Source organism: Triticum aestivum, chromosome 7D (assembly GCF_018294505.1).
Source record: "Triticum aestivum cultivar Chinese Spring chromosome 7D, IWGSC CS RefSeq v2.1, whole genome shotgun sequence".
Taxonomy (NCBI): Eukaryota; Viridiplantae; Streptophyta; class Magnoliopsida; order Poales; family Poaceae; genus Triticum; species Triticum aestivum.
Window position 1 is genome coordinate 46,964,329 of NC_057814.1, and position 10,197 is coordinate 46,974,525.

The 10,197-nt window shown below is 44.4% G+C and overlaps 1 pseudogene; it reads right to left on the bottom strand.

Annotated features, from left to right (window-relative positions):
• Nucleotides 1–8,933: 8,933 nt before the first annotated feature.
• LOC123170741 (L-type lectin-domain containing receptor kinase IX.1-like) lies at nt 8,934–9,457 on the bottom strand (annotated as a pseudogene).
• Nucleotides 9,458–10,197: the final 740 nt, after the last annotated feature.

A 10,197-nucleotide genomic window follows, 5' to 3' on the forward strand; every position in this document is an offset into this window, starting at 1 on the left:
ATCCATGGTTACGGCGCAATAAGCAAATGACACAAGCGAAGAAAAAGTGAAGACTTTCTCCCGCAACTATTATGATGATACCATGCCAACTTTGTAATAGACGAGTATGATACCATTGTCCGTTTTGTACACGAAGTGCATCCAGTTTTTGCCGTAACCCTCTCAACTTTCTTGCACATGCTATGTGGATGAAATGATGATACCATGCCAACTTTCAACCTTTTCAGAGTTCATTTGAAATGCTTTTCAATTTAGGGTCTTATAGCTCAAAATAATCAGTAAATGTATGAAAAATGGTGCATGAAAATAACAAATAAATAAATAAGTAATTAGAAACAAAATAATATAAACTTTAATAAAATATATAAGTAGAAACAAAATAAAATAGACTTTAATAACATAAATAAAATTTATGAAACTAAAATTATCAAAGTATTTTCTGTTCAAAACATTATAAGCAACCTCTAGTATTATTGAATCTAAAATTATATAAAATTGATCCAACTAAAATTATCGAAGTATTTTCTGTTCAAAATCATTGAAAGCAAAAAGAATTTTCACAAAGAACTTTTTTGTTAGAAACTTTAATAGCAAAAAGAATTATCATAAAGTAAAATAAATAAGTAATTAGAAACAAAATAAAATAAAATAAATAAGTTTTTTGTTGTAAGTAGAAACAAAAAATAAAGCAAAAAAGAAAACAAAAAACAGGCAAAAAATAAAAAAATATGCCACCTACTGGGCCACCACGGCCTGAATATGACTAGAAACCCATCGATGGGCCAGGATTCAGGCCCACAGAAGGCCCAGTAGGCCCATCAGGCATAGCAGTGACAATTAGGCCCGTAAGCCTGCAATGGAGAGGAGCTCGAGACGGGAGCGGCAGTGGGGCTTATAAACCACTGCGCGCCCCTCTCAACTAGCGAGGTGGGACTAAACTTTCGACGCGGGCGCAGCAGCACAAGGCCTTTGGTCCCGGTTGGTGGTACCAACCGATACTAAAGGGGGGGCAATGGTACCGGTTAGGTACCAGTTCGTGGCACTAACCGGCACCAATGCCCCCCCTTTAGTCCCGGTTGGTGCCACCAACCGGGACCAAAGGCCGCCGCTTCCCACCCTTTGGGCTGCTGAAAAGAGGCCTTTGGTCCCGGTTGGTGACACCAACCGGGACTAAAGGTGGCATTGGTACCGGTTTGTGCCACCAACTGGTACCAATGGGTTTGCTATATAAGCCAGCACTTGTGAAAATTTCGTCAGTTCTTTGATCCCTCCGATGACGCCGCCAGGCTGCCTGAGCTCGCCGTGCCTCTACCGCGCCCCCGACCACGCCGCCGTCGCCCTGCCCCCCGACCACGCCGCGCGCCCTCGCCGTGCCTCTGCCGCGCCCCCGACCCGCCCCGCCATCGCCGTCGCCGTCGCCCGCGCCTGTCGTCGCCGTCGCCCGCGCCCTCGCCCGACATCGTCGCCGCGCGCCGTCCCTGCCCCGACGCGCGCCGCCCCTACCCCACCGCGCGCCGCTCCTACCCCGACGCCGTCTCCGCGCCACTCCCCGCGCCCCCGCTTGCCCCGACACCGCCCGCCGCGCGCTCCTCCCTCTGTGAGCACCGCGCCTCTGCCGGCCCCGCCGCCGTGCTATTTTTTTACATGTTTTTAGACTTTCATATATGTATGTATGTATTTTTTAGATATATGTATTTTTTTGATGTATGTTCATATATGTATGTATGTATTTTTTACATGTTTTTTGTATGTATGTATGTATTTTTTCAATTGTAATGATGTTTTAAAAATACATATATGCAAAAGTTAGATTTTTGGAAAAGTTTTATCTATATATGTTCTCTGATTTAGTACATTTTAGCTTACTTTCATTTTTAGAAAAGTTTTATATATTTAGGAAGAAGGAATAGAAGGAAGAAGAAGTAAGAAGAAAAAGTTTTATATATGCAAAAGTTACATTTTTAGAAAAGTTTTATATATCTAGCTAGGAAAGGAAGAAGAAGAAGAAGAAGAAAAAGAATGAGAGGAAAAAGGAAAATAAGAAGAAGAAGAAAGGAGAAGAAGAGGAGAGGAAGAAGATGAGAAATAAATAAGAAGAAGAAAAAAGAAGAAAAAGAAGAGGAGAAGAAGAAAGGAATAGAGGAGAAGACTCTATTCCTTTCTTATTCTATTTTCTCTTCTTCTCCTCTATTCCTTTCTTCTTCTCCTCTTTTTTTTCTTCAATCTTCTCCTCTATTAATATCTTCTTCTCCTCTTTTTATTTCTTCTTCGTCTTCTTATTTTTTTATCGGATATGTCGTTGTCGATATACCCCGTGTCCCGATAACTTCAACACAAGGGGGGGTTCGACCTACCCCCTCCCCGATAACATTATTTTCCCATGTATGTATGTCGTCGTTGTCGATATAACCCCCTCCCGAATAACTTCGACCGTGATAACTTATACCACGGGAGCACCCCCCGGCCCTCTCGCTCGACCAAAACTCTCGAGGACACCCAAACCCTAGAAAAAAACGATGTCGGTCTCCTACCCCCTCCCGCCGCACCCCTACCCTTGAAGCGTTGCCGAGGCCACCCCAAACCCGGAATAAGCTAGGTCTACGTTTGCACTAATATATCCACCTGCTGTCATGTTTGTGTAATAATTGCCATGTTGTAATATTTGCAGAAACAATGGAGCACGGACGAGACGAGGAAGCAGAAGAGGTGTTGGGGGACATAATCTTAGCCGGAGGTGATGTCTTGTCATATCTTAACGACAATGATGGTCTGGAAGAACAGGGTGAAGAAGCAGGCTACGGTGATCGAAGAGTGGAGGAGGAAAGACATGATTATGATGGCTCCGGTGACCCAATGCTGGTGCAAGAAGGAGCCCGTGGTGACGGCTCCGGTGACCGAACAGAGTCCGGCCAGGTAAATATATTAGTTAAGCCTGTGCTGACTAGCTAATTGATGCATTCATTGTTTTGGTATGTACACATATTAATTAACTCTCGTCTTTTTTCGTTTTTCTAGCCCTCCGGATCGAGCACAACTTTGGTAAAGACACGAGGCCCGAAGAGAAAGTTGCGCTCGGATGAAAGGTTTGAGATCACAGCAATCGCGCGCGACGGCCAACCGATTGAACCCATCCGGACAAAGGAAGCACTTGCTGCTCAGTGCGGGGTTCTTGTTAGGGACAAGATCCCGATTAGCATCCACCAATGGTATGAGCCTAAGAAGGAAGACCCTGAGGTGTCTTATGTCAATGATATGCAGAAAGATGATCTTTGGACTGAGCTGAAGGCAAATTTCACCCTACCGCCAGAGGAGGATCCGGAGAAGCCAGTTAAAGAGCAATTAATCAAGTCTCATGCTCTTAAGAAGATGGCAGACCTATTCAGGAGGTGGAAGAATTAGCTGAAAACGTTTGTCGACAAAGAAGAGACACCAGAATTCATCAGCAAATATGAGAAGATCAGAGATCACTGGCCCGCATTTGTGGCCCACAAGACATCGGAAAAGAGTAAGAAGTTGTCAGTGACAAACAAGAAAAATGCTGCGAAGAAGAAGCTTCACCATCGCACGGGGTCAGGTGGCTACCTCAAAGTCCGGCCTAAGTGGGCCAAGGCTGAGAATGATCTGCTTGATAAAGGTATCGAACCAGAGACAATGAACTGGCCAGACCGTTGCCGGACTTGGTTCTTCGGGGCTGGCGGAACATTGGACCCTGTATGAGGGAAGTGCGTTTGGACGGACGAGCTTTTGAGAATACTAGTCAAGAGGCTTCAGCACTATATCGATGCAGCGCAGCAAGGGACGTTCGTTCCAGACAGAGAGAACGACGAGCTCACAATGGCCCTCGGGAATCCTGAGCACCCTGGACGGACACGAGGCACGCCAGGCTCCGTTCCGTGGAAGGCTGGTTTTCCGGACGCAGGCGGTTACAAATGCCAGGAGAGGAGGAAAAAAGTGGAGCAGACCCAAATTCAGAAGCTGCACGAAAGGGTTCAAGCGCTAGAGGAACGAGACGTAGCTCGCAGCAAGCGACCTACCGAAACTACCCCCGAAGCTACCCCGCCATCTCAGCGGAGAAGCAGCGTCGCTTCCACCGAGCTGCTTCAGCCGGAGCATGTCTTGACGGCTACTGCTAGCTACCCCGTGGATGCTATCATGGAGTCTCAACATTGCCACCTTATGACGCAATGGCAGAGCTTCAAAGTCAAGGCGGCTGTCGGCTCTGTTCGACCTCCTGAATCCGGCGCAACTTTTCACTGTCGTCCGATTCCAGAAGGATATGCTAGGGTGACGGTGGACGAAATAACGGAGGGATTTGAGGAACTCCAGCTTGACCACCCTACCGGTGAAGGGGAGACTCGGCTGGGTTCTGCTCTGAAGACTCCATGCCTATGGCGGAAGGAGCTCATCAACCTTCCGAACTGGACGCCTCCGCCTCCTCCTCCTCCTCCGGCGAGTAAGGGCACTCCGCCTCCTCCTCCGGCGAGTGATCAGGGCACTAAGCCTCCTTCTCCGGCGCGTGGTGGCACTCCGCCTCCTCCTCCGCCTCCTCCTCCGGCGAGTGATCAGGGCACTCAGCCTCCTTCTCCGGCGCGTGGCGGCACTCCGCCTGCGCCGGCGCGCCCAAGCAGCCAGCCTCCTCCTTCACCGCCTCGTCAGCAAGGGCGGAAGAGACCCGCCGCCGATCCGGCTGCTCCGGCGCGTCGTAGTCCTTCTCCTCCGCCTCGTAAGCAAGGAAAGAAGACAGCCACAGCCGCTCCGTCTGCTCTGCCGGCGTCTAGCAGTACAGCCAGAGGCGGGAGGCAATACAGATTCGGTCCTTCTCTGAAGACTCCAGAGAAGTTACCATACGAGAGGACCGAGGAGGAAACCACGAAGATCGTGCGAGCCGAAGTGACGAACTTCTTTGAAGGGGTGAAAGCAAAGAAACATCCACCTCCGGAGGAGAAGGTAGATCCGGTGAAAGCGAAGCGCACTCTGGCTGCCCTGACAAAACCACCAAAGTCTCCGCCGAAAGGCAACTATGAGCGCATTATTGCAAAGACATTTGTCGAAGCGGAGCGGTCGGGAAGTACTATCAGTGATCAAAGGTTAAAAGAACGACGAGCTGGGAAAAAATTGCCCAGCTCGGCGAACAAGCGAACCAATCGTGCCCCCCGCTCAAGGTGTCTAGCGACATCGTCGCTAATCATCCGAGGATGGTGCCCGGTTATAGCAATCTTGGAGATTACCTGCCCGACGATGTACATTATGATTTCTTGGAGGTGGACGAACACAAATACCATTACGGGAAGCCTCTCGTCAAAGATGAAAGATCTCTAACAACGATGATGCGAAGATTACATGATTGGTACATGAAAACCTGCAGAGAGTCTGGGGGGAGGAATACTTTGACGCTGAGAGTTAAAGAGGAGCATGACCTCGTTGAAATTGAAATGTTGAATGTTCCATTTGAGGAGTTCTTCCAATTTTTCAATCAAACGGCCCTCGATAAATCAACGATCACTTGCTACTGTCTGTAAGTAGTACTACTTCTGTCATTAAGTCTCTCTTATAGGTCAGCTCTTTCATTGCATGTATTTATAATTATCCTCACTATATTATGCAGATTGAAGATCGCCGAATTGAAGAAAAGACAAATCGGTGGTATTGGATTCATTAACACAAATCTCATAGATGCAACTGAGGTTAAATATCATGCCGAAAATACCGAGGCCAACTTGCTACGATCGTTGGCAATAAATGAAAACAAAGATATAATACTCTTTCCTTACAACTTCAAGTGAGTGTTACTGTCTTGTGCATATTCGGTTTCCCTTATTAGTCCAGGTTATAGTAATGTAATTGATGACTTATGCATGCGTGCGCAGCTTCCACTATATTCTCCTAGGGATTCAGCTTGAGCAGGGACTAGTAACCGTCTTAGACTCGAGACGAAAAGATCCCCAGGACTATGCGGACATAACTCAAATGCTCGAGAAGTAAGTTAAATCGATCATTATCCACCATATCAGCAACTTTGTTCATTTCCTAATATCAAGTAATTGTTTTCTTTGTCTCGCAGGGTTTGGAGAAAATTCACCAAAAAAGCTCCGGGACTGCCGAACAAGCTGCAATTTAGACACCCGAAAGTAAGTACTATAGTAGCATGTTCCACGCATCTCCTAGTGATTCAAGCGCTAGTTTCATCAATACCATTTAGCATGCTTGCTTATCAGTTTGATTGACCTCTATTTCTTGTAAAGTGGTTGTGGCAGGAACAAGGGAATGATTTCTGTCGATACTACGTTTGCGAGTCCATCCGCTACATGACTTGTGAGCGGGGCTACTCTGACGAACAATATGAAGTGCGTAAGCAATAATATTCACAATTTTATTTTATTACCATCATCTGTCCAGAGCTGCCTGCCGAGTCTTTGGCGTGTCATCGTTGAGCAACAATGCAAAGCCAGGATTTCTATGTTGGCAGCCATCAGAGATGGTCGGAGGAGACGAGGAGTAGCTGCGTGCTGTAGCAAGGCGCATGTGCAATGTTTGGGGAGTTTCGAATAATGTTCGCACTTTGGGAATTTGTTCCGAATTTCAAAAATATCCTTATTTCAAAAAACAAATCTACACAAATCTATATCTATATCTATATCTATACCTTCTAATAACGCAAGGTGTGTTTCGTCAATTTTTTCATCCGTTCACCATCGAAAAGAATTTTTTCTATCCGACATGGTACTAAATTTTTATGTGTTTGTCTGCTACAAAGGGATTTTTTGTACGTGGGCCACGTGTTGTGCCCAGCGAAGCCAGCCCACTTTTTTTTTCTGCCCACGCAGTTGGGAAAATTCTATTTTCCATACTGAGCGACAAATAGTCGGAGTTTCGCACAGGACAGCCAACGATGGGCTGGCCCGTTTTTCTTTTTTCTGTGTTTTACTTCTATTTTTATTCTCCTTTCCCTATCTCTTTTTTCCCTTCGAAGTTTTTTCTTTTAGTATTTAGTTCGTAAATATAAAGTCTCAAAAAACGTTCAGAATAAAAAAAATCAAATTTTGGAAAATGTTCAGAATTCCAAAATTTTGTTGCTATTTTGAAAAATATTCAGAACTTGCAAAATTTTCCCATTTTTTCAAAAAGAATATTCTTTTTCAAAAAAAATTTGAGGTTTCTGAAAAGAAAATGGCTTTTCAAAAAATTCTCCAAATTTTAAAAATATTTTTGTTTTACTGAAATTTGAAAATTAAAAATAATATTCGTGTATAAAAGATACATATTTTCTAAAAAAACTTTTGAATTTTCAACACATATTGCCATTTTTAAAAAATGTTTAAAAATTCAAATAATGTTCATGCTTTTATAAAAAAGTTGGTGTTTTCATAAAATGTTTGTGAATTTTAAAAGATGTTCCCTTTCATATTTTGTTTGGGTTTTTCGAAAGTGTACATAATTTACAAAAAACTGTTCAGGATTTAAAACATTGTTCATGTTTCCTAGAATATTCAGAAACTCCATACCTTAAAATCCCCTTGATTGAAAGGATTGAAAGGAAGAGTAGATTGAATAACTCATGAGCCTTCTCTGTCGTACGATGACTTAACAAAACTCTTAAATGCTCTCGATCAAAGAATGGAAAAATAGTGAATTGATTCCTTCACACGTGGCGAAACCGAGAAACTAAATGTTCATTTTCATGTGCACACAATGTTTTGCTTGCACATATAATTGTCGCTGACTTTAAATGCATACTATTTTATCTCCCGTTGCAACGCACGGGCATATGTGCCAGTATAGCTAAAGTGAGTTTGCTCTGTGACTTGTGTAAATCCGATGATGTGTTTCTGTTCTAAAACACGAAATCTTTGTAAAGATTTGATGGTACAACTAATAATGTAATTAAAGACAACGTGTGCATGTTCAAACCAAACAAGCCCTACAACATTTCAGAACGTAAATGCATTTGTTCCATTGTAAATACTTGAACTTCCATGAAATTTCACACGCGCTTAGAAAACATGTTCATCTTTTATGTACAAAAAAAATCAGAATTTTTATACACAAACCAGTGGGTGCTCGCTCAGAGCCAAAGGAGAAGAGGGGGTTCATCACTAGCTGCTTTAAGAATAAGCCCGTGGGTGCCCTAGATCTAGAGGTGCTGATCCTGCCCCTACTACCCTCTTTTAGCCGTTGTGGTGGCAGAATGAGTTAGCGGTATTGGTACTAACCTCTAAGAAGAAATAGAATAAATAAATACTTGCACACAACTTTGCACTTTTTTAGTATGTATAAGAAATAAATACTATATAATAGTGCAATTTTCACTTGTCGCGAAATAAATAGTGCAATTTTCACACCAATATAATCTGTACACATGTTATATAGTACTTGCGTGTATACATTTTAGACTCACCCAACGTCCCGAAAATACCTCTAAAAACAGAGTAAAAATAGAAAAGCAAAAAATATATACAGACAGAAGAATGGGGAGGCGACAGAAGGAAACATGAAATGGGCTTCAGCCCAATAAGGAATCGACTAACCCACAATAGTGGTCATTAAAAATTACAGCCCAAAGCATGACAGCATACAAAACAGGAAAAAAAACAAGGACCCCTAAGAAAAAGGAAAAAAACAAGGAGCGTGAATCTTGAGACAGAGATCAGTGGTTCAAAAATCCACTGGCACAAATACATTTTTCAGCTGACTGACATATAGCTAAAGTGAGTTTGCTCTGTGACTTTTGTAAATCCGATGATGTGTTTCAATTATTAAACACGAAACCATTGTAAAGATTTGATGGTACAACTAATAATTGTAATTAAAGAAAACGAGTGCATGTTCAACACAAACAAGTCCTACATCATTTCAGGAAGTAAATGCATTTGTTCCATAGTAAATACTTCAACTTCCACGGGAAAACGGCTGGGCCTTTTTATTTTCGGGTGCGATCAGTGGCAACTCTCTGTAGTACCAACGACCGGTGGCATGTAACTTGCAGCCGGCATCCTTGCGGGGAGGCTCGGCAACGGCGCCTCAAACCGCAGCACGTTGACAGCCTGCCTGATAGATGGTCTCAGTTTCAGATCAAGCCGAGCACACCATAGCACGACAATCATCACACACTCCATCTCTTGGGCGTCGAATTCTCCTCGCAGCCGTGTGTCAGCCGCGTCCAGAATCTTCCCTCTTCCATACGAATTCCAGACCCACTGAGACAAGTGCACAGATCATCATCTTCTTCTTCCTCTTGCTGAACCACCACCACAGGCCGTCTGCCGCAGGCGATCTCAAGGAGGACGACGCCGAAGCTGTAAACATCTGACTCGGCGTTGGCCCTGCCAGTGGTCATGCATTCTGGATCCATGTATCCCATTGTGTTGGCGAGCGCCGTCGTGAGCGAACCTCGGCCGTGTTCGACGAGCCTGGCGAGACCAAAGTCACCGAGCTTGGCGTTGAAGGAGGAATCCAGCATGACGTTGCTTGGCTTGATGTCCCTGTGCAGGATGCACTGCTCCCACTCCTGGTGTAGGTAGAGAAGCGCGGATCCATACCCGAGCACGATCTCATGCCTGAAGATAGAAAAACATATACAACTTTAATCATCACATGAGGGCTAATGAAGCAATGGGAGAGTGCTATGTATGCAATGTTCATGCATGCATGGTGCTTCTTCTCTAGTGGGCGTACCTAACCGACCATGGAAGCATGCCGTTATTCACAGCGTAGAGATGTCTGTCGAGGCTACCATTGGACATCAACTCGTAGACGAGGAGCAGCTCGCGGCCTCCATGGCACCATCCAATGAGCTGCACGAGATTCTTGTGGCGAAGCTGGCTTATGACCCTCACCTCAGAGGCATACTCCTTCCTCTTCAAACTAAGGGAACTACTTATCTCTACTTTGCTGCATCACCATTTCCTCTTCAAGGGAAAAACCAACGCAAGCTCGAGAAGTAGCAGGAAAAAATTTTGGCGCTGTTGCCGGGGAGGTTCTACATCAAGCCTACCAAGTACCCACCATAAACTCTCATCTCTTGCATTGCATTATTTTCCATTTGCCTCTCGTTTTCCTCTCCCCCACTTCTAAAACGTTTTCAAAAAAACACAAAAGGATTTGCCTTTTTATCCGCCCTTCTTCTGTTGTCTTTTCATTTGATTTTTGGTTGTTCGTGTGCTAGATTGCTTGCTTTGTCATGATGTCTCAAGAAAATAC